The sequence below is a fragment of the Schistocerca piceifrons genome, chromosome 8, assembly GCF_021461385.2.
Source record: "Schistocerca piceifrons isolate TAMUIC-IGC-003096 chromosome 8, iqSchPice1.1, whole genome shotgun sequence".
NCBI classification, from domain to species: Eukaryota; Metazoa; Arthropoda; class Insecta; order Orthoptera; family Acrididae; genus Schistocerca; species Schistocerca piceifrons.
In genome coordinates, this window is record NC_060145.1 from 201,931,193 (window position 1) to 201,955,295 (window position 24,103).

The window sequence follows — 24,103 nt, forward strand, 5'->3', positions numbered from 1 at the left end:
TCAGCTCGCATTGCACTCGGCCGCCACATAACATGTTGAGTGTGTTGGTTTCTGTTGTTGATCTCTCACTACCTCTGCCCTTACTGACTCTTCGATGTGCCGATTTGTACCTCATCTCTCTAGACTGGGTCACTTCATGGTTGCCAAATTTATAGACTGAAGGTCTCAGCAATCAGTGCTGTGCCTAATATTGCCCATGCCTGCTCTGAAAGCAATAAGCACATTATCTTTTGGCTCATGTCGTTAGTTGCAAGGTTGGATATTGCATTACAGGTAGTAATCAAGAGCGTACCTAGGGTCTGGTTTGACCTACGGCAGTGGTGTAGCTGACGATAGTATCGAAGCTGAAGCATCCCCTTAGAAAATGTATGAATGACTGTGCTAGTAAACTTCTTACGTTAGCCAGCCAGAGTGGCCGAGCGGTTCTAGGCGCTACAGTCTGGAACAGCGCGACCGCTACGGTCGCAGGTTCGAATCCTGCCTCGGGCATGGATGTGTGTGATGTCCTTAGGTTAGTTAGGTTTAAGTAGTTCTAGGGGACTGATGACCTCAGAAGTTAAGTCCCATAGTGCTCAGAGCCATTTGAACCTCTTACGTTATTTGATTTTCAAACAGCTGAGCAAAACTGAACGTACTCAGACATTTCTCTCTTTACTTATTCTGATCAACAGTAAACTGACACACAGTATTTTTTTTAGCGCAACGCAATCTGAATTTCAATAATCCCTACGAAAGAATTGCCTTGACTAACAATAACTTACACCTTTCATGAATCACTTACCTCACAAAAATCTTCGTTACTACTGCAATACAGCGTGCGCCAATACTGCCAGCTAAATAAAAGATTCTAAGTACTGAAGGCACTAACTACTGATGGGCATAGTTAGCAAATGAAAGATTTTGATGGAGAACAAACAATCTATTTACCTTAATAGTGTTCAAAAGTCATAATATATATATATATATATATATATCAGTTCATGACATCCGGTCTTACAAATTTTGTTTTCCTGACGGACACACTTCCACATTGTCCGCTTTCGAAACACTGCCATCTCTCTCCCCACATCCACCACTGCTGGCGGCTCACCTCCAACTGCGCAACGCTAAGCGCTGTTAACATCCAACTGCCCAACACTACAATAGCAAATATTCCAGCAATGCAAACCAGCCACAGACTGCACACAGCACAGTCAGTGATTTTCATACAGAGCGCTACGTGGCGTTACCAACATAAAATCCTAAACGGACTACTTACAAAGTGAATAACGAAGTAGTTTTGAGATTTCATGAAAAATGGATCTCTGTAGACAGTATTAGTTAATATCCATTACATGTTCATGCTTTCTCCAAACTGAAGTTGGACTAATACGCCTGTCTGTTTGATATAGCAGGATACAAGACCTGTTGGCAAAAAAATTAGTTTTGATGGGTGGCGTGGAGGGGTCGTGGTGGAGTAAGGCAACTGTTAATTACTGGGTACGTATCTGATAGTGTCAGCATAGACCTTCTTAAGTGATGGCCAAGGCAGTACTGCCCTTGATATTTTTCTAACCTTGTTCATTATTCATTTCACTTCCACTTCGTCTGGAAACTATCATATAATCTACCTTCCCGTTGATACGGTTTGAAAGGCCATTAAAAGAGAACTCAGTGGTACTGTGGTGGCTAGCCTGGGGCAAATCCACTCACATTTAGCTTGGGAGTAGTGGATTTATTTATTAGGTTATGACTGCTATGGAGATTCTAGACCCATGTCTACAGGTGGGGAGTGCTCACGAATCCACGTTTCTCAGCGGCAAAACACTGTCGTAGCGTCGCCTGCAGCCACCATGCTCAGTGCGGCCCAGAAGCAGAGCGACCTTGCGTGGTAAGCATTCCCAAGCAGTAGAACTGTGACAGGTGCTGCCAAGCAGGCTGGCAACGCTGTGCCAAGAGCGGATCGCGCTGTTGATCTGCTGCAGTAGTGGTGAATCGTGGGAGCGTCGTCGTTTGGAGAGCAAAACCTAACCTAACATCCGGTTAGTGGTTTTTGGCGTCTGGCGATGACGGACGCCCAGCATCTCTGTGTCTAGAAGGATTCTAGTTCGATCTTCAGCCTATCAGAGTTGACGTGGAAGAGTAATGCAGGTGGTCCCACAGAACGATGAATGGTGACGGCTATGCAGCAGGTGATGGTAGAGGAATTGTGCCTCCGCAGGCCACATACTCGTAGCCAGCTTCAGAGCGGTTGCTCATTTGACACCTCTAGCCAGCTAGATGGCCAGTATTTACGCGCACCAGGGACGGGTGTGTTGGTAAACAGATACTGCAGGTGCCACATAACTCCATTGCCTCAGTACTGCATAAGCGTCCTGGATTTCGGTAACACTGTTGGTACCATAACAACGCGACAGATGTGAGGTGTGCCAACTGATTACTGCAAAGCAGTGTGATTATAATGAGTGCGTGTAATATTTTGTGAAAAATACTTCAAACTTCCATATTTTGGATGAGGATGCCAACTGAACTGTTCATCACCCATTAATATGTGTTGAATATGACCTATTGGCAATATTACAAACATAATGGCCCTATTTATTATTAGTTTGTGAACTATTACATCTCATATTCATCAATAGGAACATAATGTGACTGTTTATCCTTAATTTTCAATTATTTTATCTCGTTTTCGTCAGTATACTACAGTGTCAAGTAGTTATATCAATAACAAAGGCTTCTAAAAACTCCAATAAGAAAAATGGACCTCTGCCATACACCCAGTTACTTTGATTTTCGGTGATCCCTGTTCACATAATAGGAACCTGAAACTTGGGAAAAAAGGGCAAACAGCTAATAAGATGCTATTTCCTGCTGAAATATATCAGTAAATCATATTCATCATATGGCTTACGGAGTAATAGTAAAATAAGAAAATCAAATGTACTGTACCATTCGTACGTATAAATTTCACAGTAACAGTAAAGACAAAAGTGAATTCATTTGTAAGTAGGTAATACAAAACTATACATAACGAGAGTTGCAAATAATTTGCTGTGAAATAACACACATTAACGTGACTGATACTACAGTACCCTACAACTCGGTCCACACAACTAGTTGCAGACTACCTAATGCTCAGACTACTGTTTACCTAGAATATTGTGATACAGAAACATGAAAACACTCTGTTGATCCTACCGACAGAGCGTCAATGCAATGAATCTGCTGATATCTGCAGCCAAACATCTTTCAGTCCATCCCATAAACAAGAGTTCAGATGTGAGAAAGTAGGTGTTTCCGGAGCTATGTTTATTTGTTGTTTCAATATTCGACACTTTTCTAACATCCAGTGTTTCCCACTTCCAAGTTTAATGTCCTGCAAATCCTACATGACGTGACTGGAATCGTCATTGTAATCAAAAATCTAAATAACTGTCTAACGTTTATTAATGTAGCTCTGCATCAGATTTCTACTTCAGTCATAGTTTCGTTTTATTAAAATTACAACAGCACGAGTGATGACTGGATAAGCTCCTCGATGAATGTCCTCAACCTATCAGCCAGTCATACAGTATTATCAATACTCCTTTCTTTAACAGCGCGATTGCCAGTGCTTCACCAATTCACAACGCGAACGAGCTTTTGCCCGGCCGCAAACTGATTAATGGAGATTAACGAAGACTGACGACCGTCATTGTTCTAAACGTCATGCAGCGATTTCTTCCAGTGCTTCATAGTTTTGAAGCCATTACCGGAGAAAGATAATTACATGAGGTACTTGACAACCATGGCAAAAAATCGTAGGGCATTAGACAAGTGTGGGAACAAAATCTGTTCTAAGCTGTTATGGTATCAGGCATTGTCCTCACATGCTGCTCTTATCTGTTTACTTCCATTACGTATTAGTCTCGGTCTATTCCTGTCTCTTGGAAGTTCGCAAAGAACTTCCCTGGTTGATGTTGTTGTTGTTGTAGTTGTTGTGATCTTCAATCTGAAGACTGGTTTGACGCAGCTCTCCGCGCTAACTTGTCCATTGTAAATCTCTTCACACCTGAAATTTTTTGGCAGATTAATGCTGTGTGCCGAGCAAGGAGTGGACCTCGTGGCCTTTGCCCTTCACAGGCAATTTCTCCACTGACTGAGCAAAGCAGGCAAGATTCACGACGGAACCTCGCAGCCTTACTTCCGCCATTCTGGAAGCTTCGAGAGGGATAATGGCCTAAGTAAAGCTGTGAGGGTAAGCCATGACTCTTATCTTCTTAGCTCAATCAGTAAAGAAATTGCCTGTGAAATGCAAAGACCACGGGAAGCAATCCTCTTCCAGCACACAGCTTTGATCTGCCAGCACTCCGTCTTCAGGCCACATGTGGCGCATCTAGACCATCCGACCGCCGTGATATCTTCAGCTGAGGATGCGGATAGGAGAGGCATGTGGTCAGCACACTGCTCTCCCTGTCGTTATGTTGGTTTTCTCTGACTGGAGCCGCTACTATGCAGTCGAGTAGCTCCTCAGTCGGCATCACGGGGCTGAGTGCAACCCGAAAAATGGCAACAGTGCATGGCGGCCTGCATGGTCACCCATCCAAGTGCCGACCACGCCCGACAGCGCTTAACTTCTGATGGGAACTGGTATATACATTGCGGCAAGGCCGTTGCCCTTTTGATCTGCCAGGAGAGTGAAAATTCAATCTCTCCATATCTACATAACTGCTGCAACGTACATTCTCTTGAACCTTGTTACTCTAATCAATCCAGTCGGTGAAGTCTGATACTGTATCCAATTAACGATTCCTTCGTTTAATCTAGCTGTGCTTAACCTTCTTTTCTTCCCAGTTCCGCTCAGTACCTCTAATCAGTTAGCGGATGTGTCCTTCTGCTCTTTAGCGTTCTTTTGTAGAATTACATTTCGAAAGTCACTGTAGGGGAGAGCTAATAAAAATGGTCCAAATGGCTCTGAGCACTATGGGACTCAACTACTGTGGTTATAAGTCCCCTAGAACTTAGAACTACTTAAACCTGACTAACCTAAGGACATCACACACATCCATGCCCGAGGCAGGATTCGAACCTGCGACCGTAGTGGTCGTGCGGTTCCAGACTGTAGCGCCTTTAACCGCTCGGCCACTCCGGCCGGCCGGAGAGTTAATAAACTTACCAACAAAAAAGAAGGGCTAAACACACTATTATGGAACATCGAGGGAATGGGAAATGTGATGCCTTACATACATTGCAGGAAAAATTTAACACATCTTTTTAGCGCATTCAAGTGCACTCAAGATTAACTGTAGCAACAATACATATGGAGTACATGAAGGGATTACATTTACAGATTAATAGCACATGCGGTTCTGAGATACCTGGTATCGACTCATGCCGAAACAACCATGTTAGTACTCGGCGTAGCCTCCACAAGCAGCAATACAGGCTGTTGATATGGCATCCAGTCGATCGTACAGATGGCGAATACTATCCTGGGATACTTTATGGCACGGCTGGTCGAACAGTTCATGTAGTTGGGTAGAGTTGTTGGTTGATGAGTAGCACAAATCACTTCTCGTCCCATCATAAACCACACCTGCTCAATTGGAGATGTCTGGAGTTCGCTCTGACCAGGGATGTTTCTGCACATACTGCAGAATATGTTGAGTTCATGGGCAGTGTGTGGACGAGCACTATTCGTTTGGAACAACACATTACCTTCCTTGTAGCCAGAACGGCAAAAGGATGGCTCTAACAACACTCTGCACGTACGGAGTGCTGCTTAGCATCTCCTCTAGAAATATCGAAGGAGAACGGGAGATGCAGCTTATTGCACCTCGGACCATTACGCCTGGGATGGGGCCGGTGTGTCTGCGACGACAGGTGTACGTTGTTCGCGCAAACAACCATCACTTGCGTGCAGGCAGAGCCTGCTTTCATCGCTAAAGACCACGGCGCGCCATTCTATCTGCCACATGATCCTCTTACGGCACCAGTCGAGCTGTGCACGTCGGTGCTGTGGCGGAGTGGAGGACGGGTTAGAAGTGTGCGTCTCCATAGTCCGACTATTAATAAGCGGTTCACAGCTGCTGCCGTTACCATACGATCCTTGCGGGCTACTGCGCTGCGTGGACGTCCAGAACGCCAGTCCTCAGGTGTCAGATTGTTCACGTGACCACTGATACCGTCATCGTTTCACAGCTGACGCAGCACGTTCAAATTGTGTGGCAATTCTCCGAAAGGACGATTCCGCCTCGCGGAAGGCCACAATCTTTCAAATTCCGTCATTTGACTGTAGGATGCACGAATGCGTTTCTGACACATGGTTGGCTGCTTGCTTCAGACGTTTGCACCACATTGAGCCTTCTGGCTGTGAGCGTTTCCTATTAAAGGGTAGATACAGATGGCGCTGTCTTCGTTATGCCACTACGCTATCTGTTGGCGGACTACGATGAAACTATTATCAGTACATCTACTACCTCCCAGGTGGCATTGCCATCATCAGATCAAAATCGACGTCGTCGTTTCAGAGGCACTACTTTTTTTTCTGACAGTGTATCAAACGACAAAATGGAAGAAACTGGGGGAACTTTCCTACTGAACCTCTAGAACTTCAAAGTTTCTACACCGTACATGCACTAGCAATGTCAACGGAGGGAAGACCAACAGGGGGAGTTACCTGCTTCCTGAGAGGAAAAAAGGTAACATTGAAAGAATTATTAGAGAGAAAAACACGGTATTCATCAATACTGCCTCAATAACAGTAACAGACATACATAGACAGCGAGGTGTACCAGACTTATTATCAAAAGCCACCGAACAAGTGAAATATGACTCTAATGTTATACTTGCGTGAGATTGTAGCCGTAGAAATGATAAGCAGAATGCCAAGGCACACATATTGCTAAAAACAATAGAAGAGGAAAGTTCCACACTATCAAATAAAAAGGAAGTACCAACGTACGTAGCACATAACGGAATCAGTGAGATCGACTTGCTATTTTATCAAGGAGAAAACTTGAAGTTAAACAAACAAGAATGATTATGGTTCGCAGCAGCAGCCACCGTAAGGAAACATATCCCAATAATGACAACCTTCCATATCGATACACTACAACCGAGAAAACAAACAACGTTACCAAATGTCTTATCCCGAATAACTCAACAGGAAATAATAAAGTAAAATGAAAATAGTAGCAAAAGGGCGAGGGCACTAATAAAGAAAGGCGAACTGGAAGAATGCCTTAAACAAGTATAAAACACCGCCACGGAAATCAAAAGAAGGACTCAAGAACAAAAATGATTTGACCGAGAAAACTACACGGAAAGGAAAGCAACCTTGCAGGCAATATACAGTAAAAATAAACAAACAGACAGATTAAGCTACGTATGTTGATAAAGGTGGATATACAGATCTGAAATTAAAAGGAAAAGAACGAAATACACAATATATCGGGGCGGAGGAAAGAAAATTTGCAAGAGGTGCAAAATTGGTCCTACTGATAGCAATAGGGAAGGAAAGCTCATCCACAACTTGAGAAATTCGTATGAAGAAATGGGAAACATATTTCACGGGAAACTAAATAAACATAGATATATGAAATAGAAGCAACGCAGACTGCGCACAGCTTTGAATTAATAGTAACCACGAAGCTAAGAAACACAATAAAAGAAAAAAGATACAAGAAAGTGGGAGGTTCACACCTCATATGCATGGAACATATCAGAGGTTCCATCGACAGCATGGAGGAATTATGGAAGGGTTGGGCTGGTTTGGGAGACACCAGACAGCGAGGTCATCGGTGTCATCGGATTAGGGAAGGATAAGGAAGGAAGTCGCCGTGCCCTTACAAAGGAACCATCCCGGCACTTGCCTGCAGCGATTTAGGGTAATCACGGAAAACCTAAATCAGGATGGCCGGAGGTGGGATCGAACCATTGTCTTCCCGAGTGCGAGTCCAGTGTGCTAACCACTTCGCCACCTCGCTCGGTGAACTATGGAAGGCCCTGTTGAGGAAATGACTACAGGCAGGAAAAATTCCTGAAAGCTGGGAAAGGACAACAATAAAGAAGTGAAAAGAAACATGGCATCAGTGGACTAGTTTGGAGGAGTGGAGTTACAGAACGCTTGCTTGAGAACATTCGCTAAAATTCTCCACAAAAGGCTATTCGATGCTGTCAAAGCAAACATCCTGAATTGCCCATTTGGCTTTATGAAAAGCACTAGCACGATACAGGCAGTAAAATACTCAATGGATCAGATAGAAGACATACTGAGATACCAAAGAGGAAAGTGCTGCGCAGTGTTTCCAGATATCAGAAAAGCGTCCGACTCAGTAAATAGATGAAACTGATGCAGAAACTTAAAAGAATGACCGGAGAGGCGGAACCACTAGTGAGAATCATACTACAATCCTATTGGCATAATGAACCGGAAGAAGAGAGAGATAGACCTGGAGTTCTGCAATACACCAACCATGATGGATGACTGGTGGACTAGAGAATGTAGGAACCAGGGGCATGTAGCAACAAGACAAAGTATGTGCCAACAACAAGTTCCAGGAACGGAACGATGAATGTAAATGTGTGTTATGTGAACAAGGATGTAAAAGAAACCACATTATAATGCATACAAAGAGAACAAGAACTATAAAGAACCAAAATGATCTTTAAAAGAGATTGTAAAATTAGTGTAAACTCGTATATTAGTGCTCAATCTGGACGCACCCATTGCCCCATAACCCCTTTTCAAGACATTGTCAATTCCGTTCAACTCATCTCCCGATTCCGTAGTCATGTCTGACAGAATTATAATGCCGTTAGTAAATTCTTATATCTTATCTCTGAACATTGATTGTCTTTCCACATGTCTCTTTGGTTTGCCGTACAGCTAGTTCAACGGATGGATTCAATAACGCTGTAGACAGGTTACAACGCTGTCTCGCTTCTTTCTGAACTGCTGTCTCTATCTTCAAGTTTTTCTACTCTTATAACTGCAGTGTGGTTTCTGTACAAGTTGTAGGTAAATTTTCGCCCCCCTATTTTGTCCTTGTAACAGAATTTGAATGAGCGTAATACAGACAACACGGTGAAACTTCGTCTAAATCTACGAGTCCTATCCTTGTTCTATGTATCACACATTCGTTCTGCTACGTGGCTCATCCGACTTCGTATCATTTTCATTACTGTAGCTTCTTCCACATGATTGGTTAGCTGTCTCCCCTAATTATTGTCAACATGCATTACTCCACTGTTCGCTTATCAACAATGATTTTGATTTTCGCATTAAAAGTTCATGTTTCACTAAAATAAGCCAAATCTGGTGTTACACAATCACTGCAAGCTTTCCCTTTGCAACGCATCGGAATCTTAATTTTTAAGATCCAGTTTAGTCACCAAAACTAATTTTACACATCTGTTTACTTTTTCTTTGTCTATACAACAAATGTGTTAAGCTGCTCTAAATACAAATCTCATTACCTGGGTGTGTGATTTCATTGTTATTTTACTTATATTACGTTCCTATCGATGCAACTATGGTCCAGTATTTTAGTAATGGTATAATTGAGTTTCAGGGCTACTTTAACGTAGATTCTGTTATATTCCTCACTTACGTGTCGAAGCATGTATGTTCAAGACGGGAACAGTGCAGTTTTATAAAGCGTTGGTAGTTTATATATATTCCATTGCCACATATCACTTGTCCATTTTCCAAGTTCAAGTATTTGAAAACCTATAGGGCTAAAAAGAACAGTTTTGGCTATACGGAAACTCGTTGCCTGATTCCCTTTTCAATTCCAAATTTTCCATTATCACGATGAAGTCTAATGCAGGCCCTAGCAGTGACATACATATCTGTCATTATTTTATTTAGCGTAAGTAGAATCATTGCTTTGATCTCTCAAATGCCGTTGTTACATATTTACTGATAAGTGTCTCGAAAGCTTCCTCGAAAACTATGAACTCCACAAAAACGGTTCTTCATATCAATTTCTCCATTATGAAATTTCTTACACTACTCACAAATGCTTACATGTACTGTATCCATTTCTAAGGAGAGTTTCCTTCTTAGTTTGGTTAAAATCAGACATCTTTCTCTGAGGAATCGGTAATAATTTTCGTGAACGTCTTGCACATTAGGGACTAGAGGCAGATGGGCCGCCAGTTCTTTGTGGCTCGTTCGTTACCTCTTTTATGAACTAGGACTGTTATAGTATTGTTCCAGTTTCGATATATCGTCTTACATTTGCTACCACTCAGTATAGGCCTCTAACTTTGCAAGATTCCTTCTAGTCTCTTGCCTCCAGGTTGAACATTCCAAATGAAACACCATCACTTTCGACGCCTTTCCTTTCTTCATGTTTTCATATACTTCATTACTTACGCTGCATCACTATTGTTCAGTTAATTATTCGTGATTCTGATTCATACCATGAGTTACGCAAACTTTTTAAAATATCTTCGAGTGCCTGTAAAGTTTCTCTGCGTTGTTAGTTACCTTAACACCTGCCATTTGAACGGCGCAACTTGATGTCTGTAAAGCATGAGTTTCTGCATATACCGCCATGTACACAACGACTGGGCTGCAATTGTAAAAGTTGTATAATGACAGTACACTTTATAGTTGATATGTCGTATTTCTACGATTTGTAACGTTTGTTAAAAAAATGTATCACGCACTTACTCTTCTTACTCTCTCATCCTGACTAATTCATTTATCTACCACGTGTAGCCGTTTCATTGACGCCTTCCTTTATTTTTATCCCTGTCTTGCTGTTGATCTAACGATATTTTATTGTATACCTCACCCTCTTATCTGTAGTTAGTAAGTACTAGTCATACAATGAAGGCTTTCACAAGCGGATGTTTCAGCTGCCGAGAATTCTTCCGCGTTGTATGGCCGTGGTCCATGGAACTCTTCTATCCCTGACGTTTCGTCCAAAGCTACATTGGACATCTTCGGAGGTACTCCTGGTTGTGCTGAGTCAGACTCAGACTCAGAACAACCAGGAGCACCTTCGAAAATGTAAAATGTCTAACGTAGCTTTGGACGGAACGTAAGGGATAGAAGAGTCCATGGACCATGGCCATACAACCCGGAAGAATTCTCGGCAGCTGAGTAAGAACTAGGATCTTTATTATTGGTGGTTCAGAGCTTGTTTCGAGGCTTACGCAAACATTTCCCTATACTAAGTCTAAAATCAGCAGCATGTAAAAATAAGAAAACAGAGAAACCTATTGCTGATAAAAATTTAGTCTCGTTAGTACAGAAAGGAAAGAACTAGTGTTTTGATGATAGCCACTGTTATAGCCCTGCATGCATTTTAAAGTATACGCCGGCTGAAAACTTTAAACCTGTAATAATATGAATGTACAAAACGAATCATCTCAAACTGTCACACCGCGATATTTCCCCAAACGAAATGTTCACCTGGTATTGTTTTCACAGAATGAAAGTAGATATAAAGGCTCACGGAGTTATCATACACAACAGTTCCAACAACCTTTATTAAAAATTTCCTTAATACTACCACTTGTACACTTTAGAAACTAATTGACGCTTATTTTTTCTGTATAAACGTCAGCTGATGCCTTTTTAGTCACAGTGGAGTTTGTTTCAGGATTGCAGTGCAAACTGTCCGTGACATATAAATATTACAATATATGACCATTGTGCACCACTGATCGGTATCTTCTGTGGTGTTACTGAGTGAGCTTGAAATGATCCCTGATAGGTGAAATTCGTGCTTGTCAACGTGCTCGCAATAGCCGCTCTACAGCCCGTAGAATTTTAGACCAAACGTCAGCACAAAAGCCTGCTGAAATTCAACATTTGATATTACACACATCAAAAAAAGTTTTGCATCACCCCGATTCCAAGAACTTCTAAAGATATTGTAGCACACACACACAGTCCCTTTAACTGTTCAGAGGAGTCACTAAACGCGCGCCGACCACGGTGGCGGAGCGGTTCTAGGCGCTTCAGTCCGGAACCGCGTGACTGCTACGGTCGCAGGTTCGCATCTTGCCTCGGGCATGGATGTGTGTAATGTCCTTAGGTTAGTTAGGTTTAAGTAGTTCTAAGTTCTAGGGGACTGATGACCTCAGGTGTTAAGTCCCATAGTGCTCAGAGCCATTTGAACCATTTTTTTTAACCAAACCCGCCCAAAAATGTAAACAACCATGCATGAGCAGCGCCTATTAGACGGAGGGGTCCGACAGCCGATCAGGTCCAGTCATTCCACCAGGGAGGAGGTACACGGCTCATGTTGTCTATAGTTCAACTATGCGTAGATGGTCAATACAGCGGTTCGATCGTGTCCGCATTGTTACGTTGTGCCAGGAAGGGCTCTGAACAAGGGAAGTGTCCAAGCGTCTCAGAGTGAACCAAAGCGATGTTGTTCGGACATGGAGGAGATACAGAGAGACAGGAACTGTCGATGACATGCCTCGCTCAGGCCGTCCAAGGGTTACTGCTGCAGTGGTTGACCGCTACCTCCGGATTATGGCTCGAAGGAACCCTGACAGCAACGCTACCATGTTGAGTAATGCTTTTCGTGCAGCCACAGGATGTCGTGTTACGACTCAAACTGTGCGCAACAGGCTGCATGTTGCGCAACTTCACTCCCGACGTCCATGGCGGGGTCCATCTTTGCAATCACGACACCATGTAGCGCGGTACAGATGGGCCGAACAGCATGCCGAATGGACCGCTCAGGATTGGAATGAAGTTCTCTTCACCGATGAGTGTTGCATATGCCTACAACCATTCAATCGTCGGAGACGTGTTTAGAGGCAACTCGGTCAGGCTGAACACCTTAGACAAACTGTCCAGCGAGTGCAGCAAGGTGGAGGTTCCCTGCTGTTTTGGTGCGGCATTTCTGTGGAACCGACGTACGCCGCTGGTGGTCACGGCTATACGATACGTGAATGCTATCCTGCAACCGGTAGTGCAACCATATCGGCAGGATATTACCGAGGCATTCGTCTTCATGGACGACAACTCGTGCCCCCATTTTGCACGTCTTTTGAATGACTTCCTTCAGGATAACGACATTGCTCGACTAGAAAGGTCAGCATGTTCCTCAGACATGAACCTTATCGAACATGCCTGGCATAGATTGAAAAGGTCAGTTTATGGGCGACGTGACCCACCAACCACTCTGAGGGATCTACGCCGAATCGCCGTTGAGGAGTGGGACAATCAGGACCAACAGAGCTTTGATGAACTTGTGGACAGTATGCCACGACGAATACAGGCATGCATCAGTGCAAGAGGACGTGCTACTGGGTATTAGCGGTACCGGTGTGTACAGCAATCTGGACCACCACCTCTGAAGGTCTCGCTGTATGGTGGCACAGTATGCAATGTGTGGTTTTCATGAGCAATAAAAAGGCCGGAAATAATGTTTATGTTGATCTCTATTCCAATTTTCTGTACAGGTTCCAGGACTCTCGGAACCGAGGTGATGCAAATCTTTTTTTGATGTGTACTTAGTGTCGGTGTTTGTAAATGCTGATAGTAATCGTTATTTCTGACCGATAGGGAGTTAGACAAATTTTTGGTCAAGACAGAACATTTCACATTATGAAATGGATGGCTCTCATTGCGTTATGTGTTCCTTTCAGTTCGTTACGTAATAACCAAGAAAGTCGTTCTCATGCGGGAAGAGTACGCAAACGTAAATGTAGCTCGGAAGATCTATGACGTCATAACGTCAAATTCTACGTTTCGAATCATTCGTAAGTGTGACATACAGAGTAACGCACTTCGTATTTCGCTTCGCAATGTTCTACAAGATATGAATCGGTGCAATGTAAGATTAAGTTTTACTTCACGATCCTAAACAAACAACGCCATATATCAACACAACAACAACAACAACAACAACAAAGTCTCACATTTGGGTATTTTTGTTTTGGAATTTGCATGTTTCGAAAAAAATGTTGCGCACTGAAGAGTGTATTCTGATAAGCCAAAACGTTACGACGACTGTCCATGGTGACGAAGGGCTGAAAGTGGGGAAATTCATTGACATAAGAGATTCTGACAAAGGGCTGATTGTTATGGCCTGGAGCGTGAGAACGAACATCTCGTAAGCAGCAAAACAGGCCGGCTGTTCGCGCTTTCTGCATCAACAAAAAGTGGAGAAAGACGCTCAAACCTAGAGCAAGTGACAATTCTGGCTTCCGCACCTCATCGTCGTTAATGCTGGGGGCTTACCTGCAAAGTAAATTGATCTCTGTGGCTAATCTGGTGACGGAGTACAATGCTGTTGTAGGCACAAGAGTTTCTTGGAACACGGATCTGCACGCATTTTCGAACTTGTGGCTCCCCACCTGTTCCAGTGTTGAGCCAACGACATCATTTACGACTGTAGAAGGAACAGAATCATCAAGATTCGTTCGTGGTTCGGTCGAAACATGTCGCCTCGTCGAACGAATCACGCTTGTTGATATATGTGATCGACGGTCATGTAGAGACACGCCGACAACCAGGCGATCGGACGCTCGAGCGTGGACCGCATCCCAGATGCGCTGGCAGGGCACACGTTTACGCTATGGGGAAGTATCACCATGGATCTCTGGGTAATAGAAGTCACCATGGCAATTGTGATCTATCTGACGTTACTGGGGACCAACCGCATCCCTTCATACTTAATGAATTCCGCGACGGCGACGATGTTTTCCAGAACTATAATTGTCTGCGTCACAACACCAGAATCGTTCTACAGTGGTTTGTGGAGCATGATCACAATGTTCTGGCTTGTATACGTCTACTGCCTGACAAAGAAAGTGAATTATCCAGAAGGGAAGGAGGAAACGAAATGAAACTATGATGCTGCACCCCCTCTGAGCTGGATGCATGTACTGATTCGGTTGGGAAATGTTGAGAAAACCGTTTTTTCTTCTCCTGAGGAAAGATGGGCTAAGTTCTTGTAATTGGTGCTTGATATCCAGGATACTACCACTGGGCGAAGAAGACATCCAAGCTGGTCACACACACGTTCTATTGGAGACAATTTGAGGAATATTGCAGGCCATGTGAGTACCTCAACATCAGGCAGACAGCTCGGAAAGACACTTAACGTATGTGCACGAGCATTGTCATGTTGAAAAGTGGCAGCGTGATACTATCGTGCCAGAGGTAACACATAAGGGAGCGGGATGTGACGTACTGTTGTGCCGTCGGTGTTACCTCCGTCACTACCAGCCTGAAAGCATACCGGGTTGCTCCCCACACCAAAACGCCAGGCGTAACACAGCAGTGTTTCTCCAAAACACTGGAAGAAGAGACAGTGCAGAACTGTCCTTGGCGAACAGTCCATGCTCTCCGGTCATGGCACGAATTGAAACATAGCAGTACGTGTAGTGGTGTTAACAGCAGCCCACGTTTCGGATGATGATTCTCTAGTTCTTCTGCTGTTAGTTTCCAATGCGGGAGGCACAAAATGTTGCATTGAGTCAATACCTTCTTCTTCGGTGGCACGTGAATACGTCAATGGTTACGATGTCGTTGGTGTCCAATAGGGCGATCGTCCGTCACGGTGGTGACACGTGGTCGACCGGAATCGTGAAAACGAGTAGTGACTATGTTTAATTTCAGGTGCAGAGCATCATCGAGCGACTGTCCCTGTCTAGGTGAAAACAGCTTACAGATGTCTTTAAGTGGTCAAAAATAATTTGTAATGAAAACGTTAGGTGTCACATACCACATACACAGGATATATGTCTGTTGATTCACTGCTCATGGAAAAATGGAAATATGGTTTGAGATAAATTTGGAAATCATGGAGGCAAAGCTTCAGTATGCTTGTAACTAGACTTTGTTGGCATTCAGTGACCACTCTGAAAATCGTCATTGTGAGATGGTCATCAAATGGTTCAAATGACTCTGAGCACTATGGGACTTAACTTCTGAGGTCATCAGTCCCCTAGAACTTAGAACTACTTAAACCTAACTAACCTAAGGACATCACACACATCCATGCCCGAGGCAGGATTCGAACCTGCGACCGTAGCGGTCGAGCGGTTCCAGACTGAAGCGCCTAGAACCACTCGGCCACCCTGGCTGGCAGGAGGTCATCCACTGAATTACTCTACACTAGGATTCTGATGTTCCACTTCATCAACCCAATGTGGAATGTTTACCAGTAGGCAAAGAAAATATGTTAATGGTGATTTTACTGAAAAAGGTAACACTTGAGAAGAGTTACGACCTTACTTGTGCGCGCTAAAGCAATACTCACAACTCCATTTGATTTAAGTTATCTCAGTAGCTGTTTAGTAATAAAAATGGACAATTCTCGAAAATAAATGAAAACAAATTAAACTTTTTTCTATCAGTGTTACGTTCAGTGCCGAAATTAACGTTTAAGAGCACAACTCTATCGTTCTGTGAGATAGTGTATAACTTTTATATCTCATTTATATCTCATCTGGAAAATGTTCAGGAGAGTATTTCTAGGAGGTTCACCAGCGTATATACAGGGTGTTTCAAAAATGACCGGTATATTTGAAACGGCAATAAAAACTAAACGAGCAGCGATAGAAATACACCGTTTGTTGCAATATGCTTGGGACAACAGTACATTTTCAGGCAGACAAACTTTCGAAATTACAGTAGTTACAATTTTCAACAACAGATGGCGCTGCGGTCTGGGAAACTCTATAGTACGATATTTTCCACATATCCACCATGCGTAGCAATAATGTGGCGTAGTCTCTGAATGAAATTACCCGAAACCTTTGACAACGTGTCTGGCGGAATGGACTCACATGCAGATGAGATGTACTGCTTCAGCTGTTCAATTGTTTCTGGATTCTGGCGGTACACCTGGTCTTTCAAGTGTCCCCACAGAAAGAAGTCACAGGGGTTCGTGTCTGGCGAATAGGGAGGCCAATCCACGCCGTCTCCTGTATGTTTCGGATAGCCCAAAGCAATCACAGGATCATCGAAATATTCATTTAGGAAATGAAAGACGTCGGCCGTGCGATGTGGCCGGGCACCATCTTGCATAAACCACGAGATGTTCGCAGTGTCGTCTAAGGCAGTTTGTACCGCCACAAATTCACGAAGAATGTCCAGATAGCGTGATGCAGTAATCGTTTCGGATCTGAAAAATGGGCCAATGATTCCTTTGGAAGAAATGGCGGCCCAGACCAGTACTTTTTGAGGATGCAGGGACGATGGGACTGCAACATGGGGCTTTTCGGTTCTCCATATGCGCCAGTTCTGTTTATTGACGAAGCCGTCCAGGTAAAAATAAGCTTCGTCAGTAAACCAAATGCTGCCCACATGCATATCGCCGTCATCAATCCTGTGCACTATATCGTTAGCGAATGTCTCTCGTGCAGCAATGGTAGCGGCGCTGAGGGGTTGCCGCGTTTGAATTTTGTATGGATAGAGGTGTAAACTCTGGCGCATGAGACGATACGTGGACGTTGGCGTCATTTGGACCGCAGCTGCAACACGGCGAACGGAAACCCGAGGCCGCTGTTGGATCACCTGTTGCACTAGCTGCGCGTTGCCCTCTGTGGTTGCTGTACGCGGTCGCCCTACCTTTCCAGCACGTTCATCCGTCACGTTCCCAGTCCGTTGAAATTTTTCAATCAGATCCTTTATTGTATCGCTTTTCGGTCCTTTGGTTACATTAAACCTCCGTTGAAAACTTCGTCTTGTTGCAACAACACTGTGTTCTAGGCGGTGGAATTCCAACACCAGAAAAATCCTCTGTTCTAAGGAATAAACCATGTTGTCTACAGCACACTTGTACATTGTGAACAGCACACGCTTACAGCAGAAAGACGACGTACAGAATGGCGCACCCACAGACTGCGTTGTCTTCTATGTCTTTCACATCACTTGCAGCGCCATCTGTTGTTGAAAATTGTAACTACTGTAATTTCGAAAGTTTGTCTGCCTGAAAATGTACTGTTGTCCCAAGCATATTGCAACAAACGGTGTATTTCTATCGCTGCTCGTTTAGTTTTTATTGCCGTTTCAAATATACCGGTCATTTTTGAAACACCCTGTACATCTCTATATGTGAGTTACAGTGAAGTGTCTCTCTCATAATAATTTATTTTTGTCTGTTGCAGCTGGTGAACGCATCCTATTCTTTCTACACCCTTCTGGCCCAAATGAACAGAAGCTAGAAAGGAAACTGTTCCAGCTGCTGTTGACAATGTAAGAACTCTCTGATGCTAATTATATCTGTCCCTGAAGCCTAGTGCTTTAAACAGTTTCACAACCAATCTGATATACAAAAAATATATTTTTTTATTACGAATCTCCATGAACTTCAACAGATCTATGTTCCAATAAAGAAAAAAAGTGCTGTGTTGAAATACTGAAACAAAAATTAATACATTTGAGTTTGCTATAATGAAATATCGAGGAAATATATGTAATGGAAGAGCGTCAAAAGAAAATATAAGTGTTATCTGAGCTGTCAAGAAATAAATAAAACGAAGAGCTGAATCAATAATGCCAGGAAGACAGAGAGTTATGAAAAAGCAACCGGAAATGCTAGTCCCTGAAAAGGAAAGAAAAAGGATTCGAGACATACTTTAATACATTGTTTTTCTTGTTAAAGACCGAATGATTGGAACTGCGTGTCTTTGGAAAGAGTTTTGATCAAATACTGGACCAATGCTTGCTAAAAACGACCAGGGTGGAAGTTCCGCTGGCTAATTAAAACAGTAAGAAGAGTAATTGAACCGAACGTTATACTGTAAACAACAGTACAGGCCTACGACTACAGTGGAAAACGTTTAATACGACAATGTCTAAGACGAAAATCGCTCAACACGAAACAATACTACTGTCCTGACAAAACGCTATGTAATATCATATATTGTGCATATTTCCTTTAAACTGTGTAAAAGTCGTTTAATACGCAAATATTTTGTAACTCTTAAGAAGATACGTCCTTTCTGCAGCTGCGACGTCACCCAGATTTACCGGCCTATATTTTTCGTTAGACCGAACAAATTTAACAATTGTTGCTTTTTCTGCTGTTGTACAGTTTATCATTGCATATTCCCATTGCCTAACACTTCAGTGTTTTTGAAATCACTGATGAGTGTGCTGATGTCGGTGTTTCCGTGTTGAAATTAGTAATTTTGCATCAAAATCTGTTCCTTTCTTTTTGCATTAAATTTTATTATAAATTTATTTTTAGGGGAAATGGAACAGTACTCAGAATTAAATCAAACCCTTATGTCACATAAAAGGACCTTGGAGCTACTTGGCAGTTGTGAAAATTGGGTATCGAAAATGAAAGCTTATAAGTATTTTTGCACTGCTATCTCTATCTCGTCGAGTTTAACTAAAGACCAAAGTACAGCAACGTTACAGCGCTGTAAGTTCCATGCTGAGAGAAAATATATGAAGACGGCTAAACACGAAAATGTTGTCTGCGTTGCTTGTTTGGTTCAAACGACCTAGATCTCAGAAAGCCACCACATCAATAACATTATTGCAAGAAACAACTGATGGCCGCTATGTTCACTGATTGGATTCTTAATCTGGATAAATATAAACAAATTTTCCCCAGAAAACAATCGCGCAGTCGGGAGGCCTACGGTTCCAACCCCCCCGTCCGACCATGCTAATTTAGATTTTCCATGATTTGTGTAAATCACTACAGGCAAATGTCGGTATGGTTCCTTTGAAAAGGCACGGCCGACATTCTTCCCTACCCTTCCCTAATCCGACGGGACCGATGAACTCGCTGGTTGGTCCCCTTCATCCAATCGAACAACCAACCAGAAAACAATAATATACTTTACATAGACTTTCACTGTACATTATATAACAATGAAGTAATCTTTCTCGAGTAACCGAATTACTATAATAAAATTTGACGAGACTGAAATTACGGTATTGCATTTTTCTCGCATGCGTCATTCAAAACGAAGAAATATTTTGGTCTCCTCAGGCTAGCTTTAAATGTTTATCGCTATATACTACAATATACAGTCATGTAGTATGCAGACCTCTTTCTCGACGATATGGCGGTGGCGAAGCGTTGTTGTATAGACTTCGTGAGACGCCAAAAGTGCTGTAAAGCCATGCCAATGGATGAACCTCAACTGCTGGGCAAAAGTCATGGACATCAGTGATGTGTTCAATACCGCAAAACCGCACTCGATGGCGTTCCTGTCGTGCTCAGTACGATTAGGGTCATGTGACATGGGGAGACAAGGAAGACGTGGGATATCTTCTAAATATTGTATTTTCCGATTTTAGTGCTTGCAACGTGTTACATATTATTCAGCTATACGTTCAAATGCGAATTACAATACATTATTTTTCCAGTTTTAGAAAGAGTTTTAAGTATGACATACGCTATCATTAAAAGCTCTTATTATTCGATGAAGGTATTTGGCAGATAGATAACTGACAAACCCTTCGAATGTAGCACGTAGTCAACTGAAACAAGTGTGAGAGAAACAAAAATGAATTAATCTCCTCCTTTAATAAAAAAGAAGCCATTCATTCTGTAGAGAATCGTCATAAAACTAGGAAATATTTGGATGGAGTGGACTGCATTCTGCAATCAACCTTTAATCATCAGGCTGACAAATTCAGATATCTACATGAGATTACTGAATCTGCTGAGCTACATCGCAAAGCCAAGAACAAAATAAGTACAGAGCTACTGAAATCGTAACATCTCTTACGGAAAAATTTACAACAGAACAACTTTACCTATTCTGGCAACTCTAAGATATTATAACACAGCCATTTTAACGTCAGAAATTAAGATAATTGGTGGAAATTCTGAAATTAAAAAATACAGAAAGGAATTCTAAGGGAAATAATTGGACCAAAACGTAAAAATGTAATTTGGATGAAGACAGAAGCAACGGAAAGCTATCATGTTACAGAAAAAGAATTTTACATAAAATTAGGAAACTCGAAACTCTTATTGCAATTTTATGTGACTGGCATGAAGGGACTAAGAATAGGCGCACAAAGAAAGCTTTGAAATGATTTTTACCGATGAGGAACGCAGACAAATCACACCATAAATTCATGAAGGCCTAAAAGAAGTACCTAACAAATCACCAAACTTAACTTTTATTTACAATGCATTTCAGAGGTATGGTTTCATCATCAGGTGACAGTTTAGGTGTTCAGCTCCACTGCATACCACTCTGTAAAGCCAACGATTTCAAGATAATATCGAATTCCTGTGCATATTTCTTACGCTCTACCCTTGAGGTCTCCAGATTTAATCTTAAACCATTCATTGCTTACAGATATTACCTGAAATGCTTAAAATTTACTCCTGGTTATATGTTTTTATTTATATTTTAAACAGATGGTTATAGAAACAGCTTGTTTATGTGTAAAGCTCAAGTAAATTGACATACATGAAGACGTCTCACAAAACGCAATAAAATCGGAATCGTTATCAACAATTACAAAATTTCTAACAAACCTTCTCGACACACTACATGACGGCCGATGACTGGAAGAAGAAACACCTTGAAGAAACTGGATGCACACAATAGGAGAGTAGAGTCGTGTATGGTTTACTAACGAAAGAAGGTTGCAGAGATAATGTACATTTTACTCCATGTAAACATTTACACATATGAGAATATCTGTATCATCTGCTTTAACTTTTCGTGTTGCTCGACTTCACTTACTGAAGCGCGGACTGTTCAGTACATAAGATAGTTCGCGCATCTTTCGAGATCTTCCGATTGGCCCATACACCTCTTCTGAAGCGATGAGAATTACTTATCGACTAAAAAGGACGTAAGAAACTTCTTCAGACATAACGCGATTGCAGGGTGCAAATTGTTTTTCAATTTCAGTGCTGGTTAACTACCAGTGAGAAAAAGTTGTTGAACGATAACTTTGATACATTGACATTCCTCAAATACTCATTTTATCTGCCAATTCCGTACTAGTTACGGTTCGAAATACGACAATCACATGTGGAAAACAAGCATCGTTAGTAGCCAGTTTAAGGTTTCCAACCTGATCGAATTGTCTGTGGACCAAATGCTTGCTCTGTACTTCGCAAAGTTCACTTCGGAGTATCAGTTCCGTTACATCTGTACAGCCCGCCATGATGAAGTTATTCAAAACAGAGTCACAGTTTACACAGAAAACATCCAGAATTAGCACAGTCTTTGTTTATGTTCGTCCGGTAATACCATCACTTCAAAATCCTAAAAATCTCACTTTTACTCGAAATTAAAGCCTTTTCTTGTAGAGCACAGCACAAAAACCTCTGACCAAGCACTGAGTTACTCTAGACTCCTGATGTTACTCGCACTCGCAGTATAAAGACGGGCAAAATTGCTGTCTTCGGATTGGGCGCGACTAAATGCAGCCAGTCCGATTCCGACACTGATTTATTCAATTCTGAATTTTCTATCTTGCACCAATAAGATTACCAAATTACTTTAGATCAATTCAGTTACATAATTGGCTTCAACAAATCAGATAATAGCAAATTAATCCCCCATTTCAATGACTGAATTATTGAAATGCGTTTCTTGTTTCTGCAATGCCTTACACAGGCATCTTACAATATACAAATTTTCTCACTGTGAATGAACCACACACACTACATGTTTGTGTTCCCACGCTTCCATGCACTTGGGTACTTGTAACTGAAAATGTTCACATGTCACATAGATGCCACACTTAATCTGTCTTTCACCCAAGTAAGGCAATTCATGCATTTGGGAACATTTATCAATGATAAATAAAATTATTATATGAAATGAAATATTGTATACAGAAAACTGTTTCTTTCATTTAATGCAAAGCTAGATATTTGATTAAAACACTTGACTGATTGTTAGCTGCTAATTATGAACTTATTAGGACATTACTGGTTTTTGGAAATTCTAAATTTGATATTTCAAGTAATACTGTTAATCTCTAAAACTATTGTAGATGATAAGGTGAAATGGAGACTGTTATGAGTTACTGACATAATAAACTGTTGGAGTAAATTTGTATGGTATTCGTATTATGTCAAAGGTGGTATACAATTTAGCATAATGTAAACAGTACTTCGTTGCCTGTAAAGTGGTGATACCTCGCGAGTGAAGATGCAGGCTGGCACAAGCCAGACCGTCTGTGGTGGTAGAGGGTGCCTTTATGCTGCAGTCTCACTCTTGGCACTTCACAGCTCGCTGGTGGCACATGGCATCTCGCTACTCACTGGGAGTAATTATACTGCAGCTGTTCACATAGCTAACAACGAGTGCTAACAAACTCAAACGAAACATGGCACTGCTGGAGGGACCTTGAAGCAGCCAATCGTGGCTCAAGTTGCAGACATGCATCTACGGTCGTGGTGGGAAACAGAAACTAGCTTGATATTATCGCTTGGTGAGAATAGTAGCGAACAGCGATGGTGTTGGTTAAATGGTCCGGTGAGACTCATAAAGGGAGGGCACAGCACTGGGATTGTGGATTTGCTTCGGACTTTGTACACCAATAATAGGTCATTAAACCATAATATGCAAGTAGTAAGGTGCGCTACTCCGGCAATTCCGAGAACACGGCAAGAGACGTAGTCATTATGGACAAGTGGCAGCAGGCACGGTAGCTCTGCGTGTTTGGTCAGAGGTCTGGCTACTCTTTGTATTAAACAAACTGAGTGAAGGGATCATCGATGAACTTCAGCGGGTGTCATGTGACATCCGCCAAGTGCAACGAACAAAAGCGAAGAAATTGCAGAAAAAAATGCAAGCGGTTAGCGGTCGCGCTTAGTATGAGGGTCGTGGACGAGGTGACTGTTCAAATCCCGTAAAAACTTTTCTATCTAATGTATATTTTTTTCATCATTGGTCACATTATTCAATTTATATGACATTTGATAGGTAAAATAACGGAAAAAACTACGTGCATTTCCATGAAGCTGTAGTGAATTTCATATCTTATTTCGCTATTAATTATTTGTAATTAAATTTTGAAGGAAGAGGGACAGACTTGGAAAGCCCAAGTCTAACCTCGATAAATAATGAATATAGTAAGTCACAATGGGCCAGGCCACAAGAGAAATGGACAATTACTCGTCTGATGTGCTCCCAACAGCACAAATTGCAGGATGGTATTCGTCCTACAGACATTGAAATATAAACTGAAACTTCATGC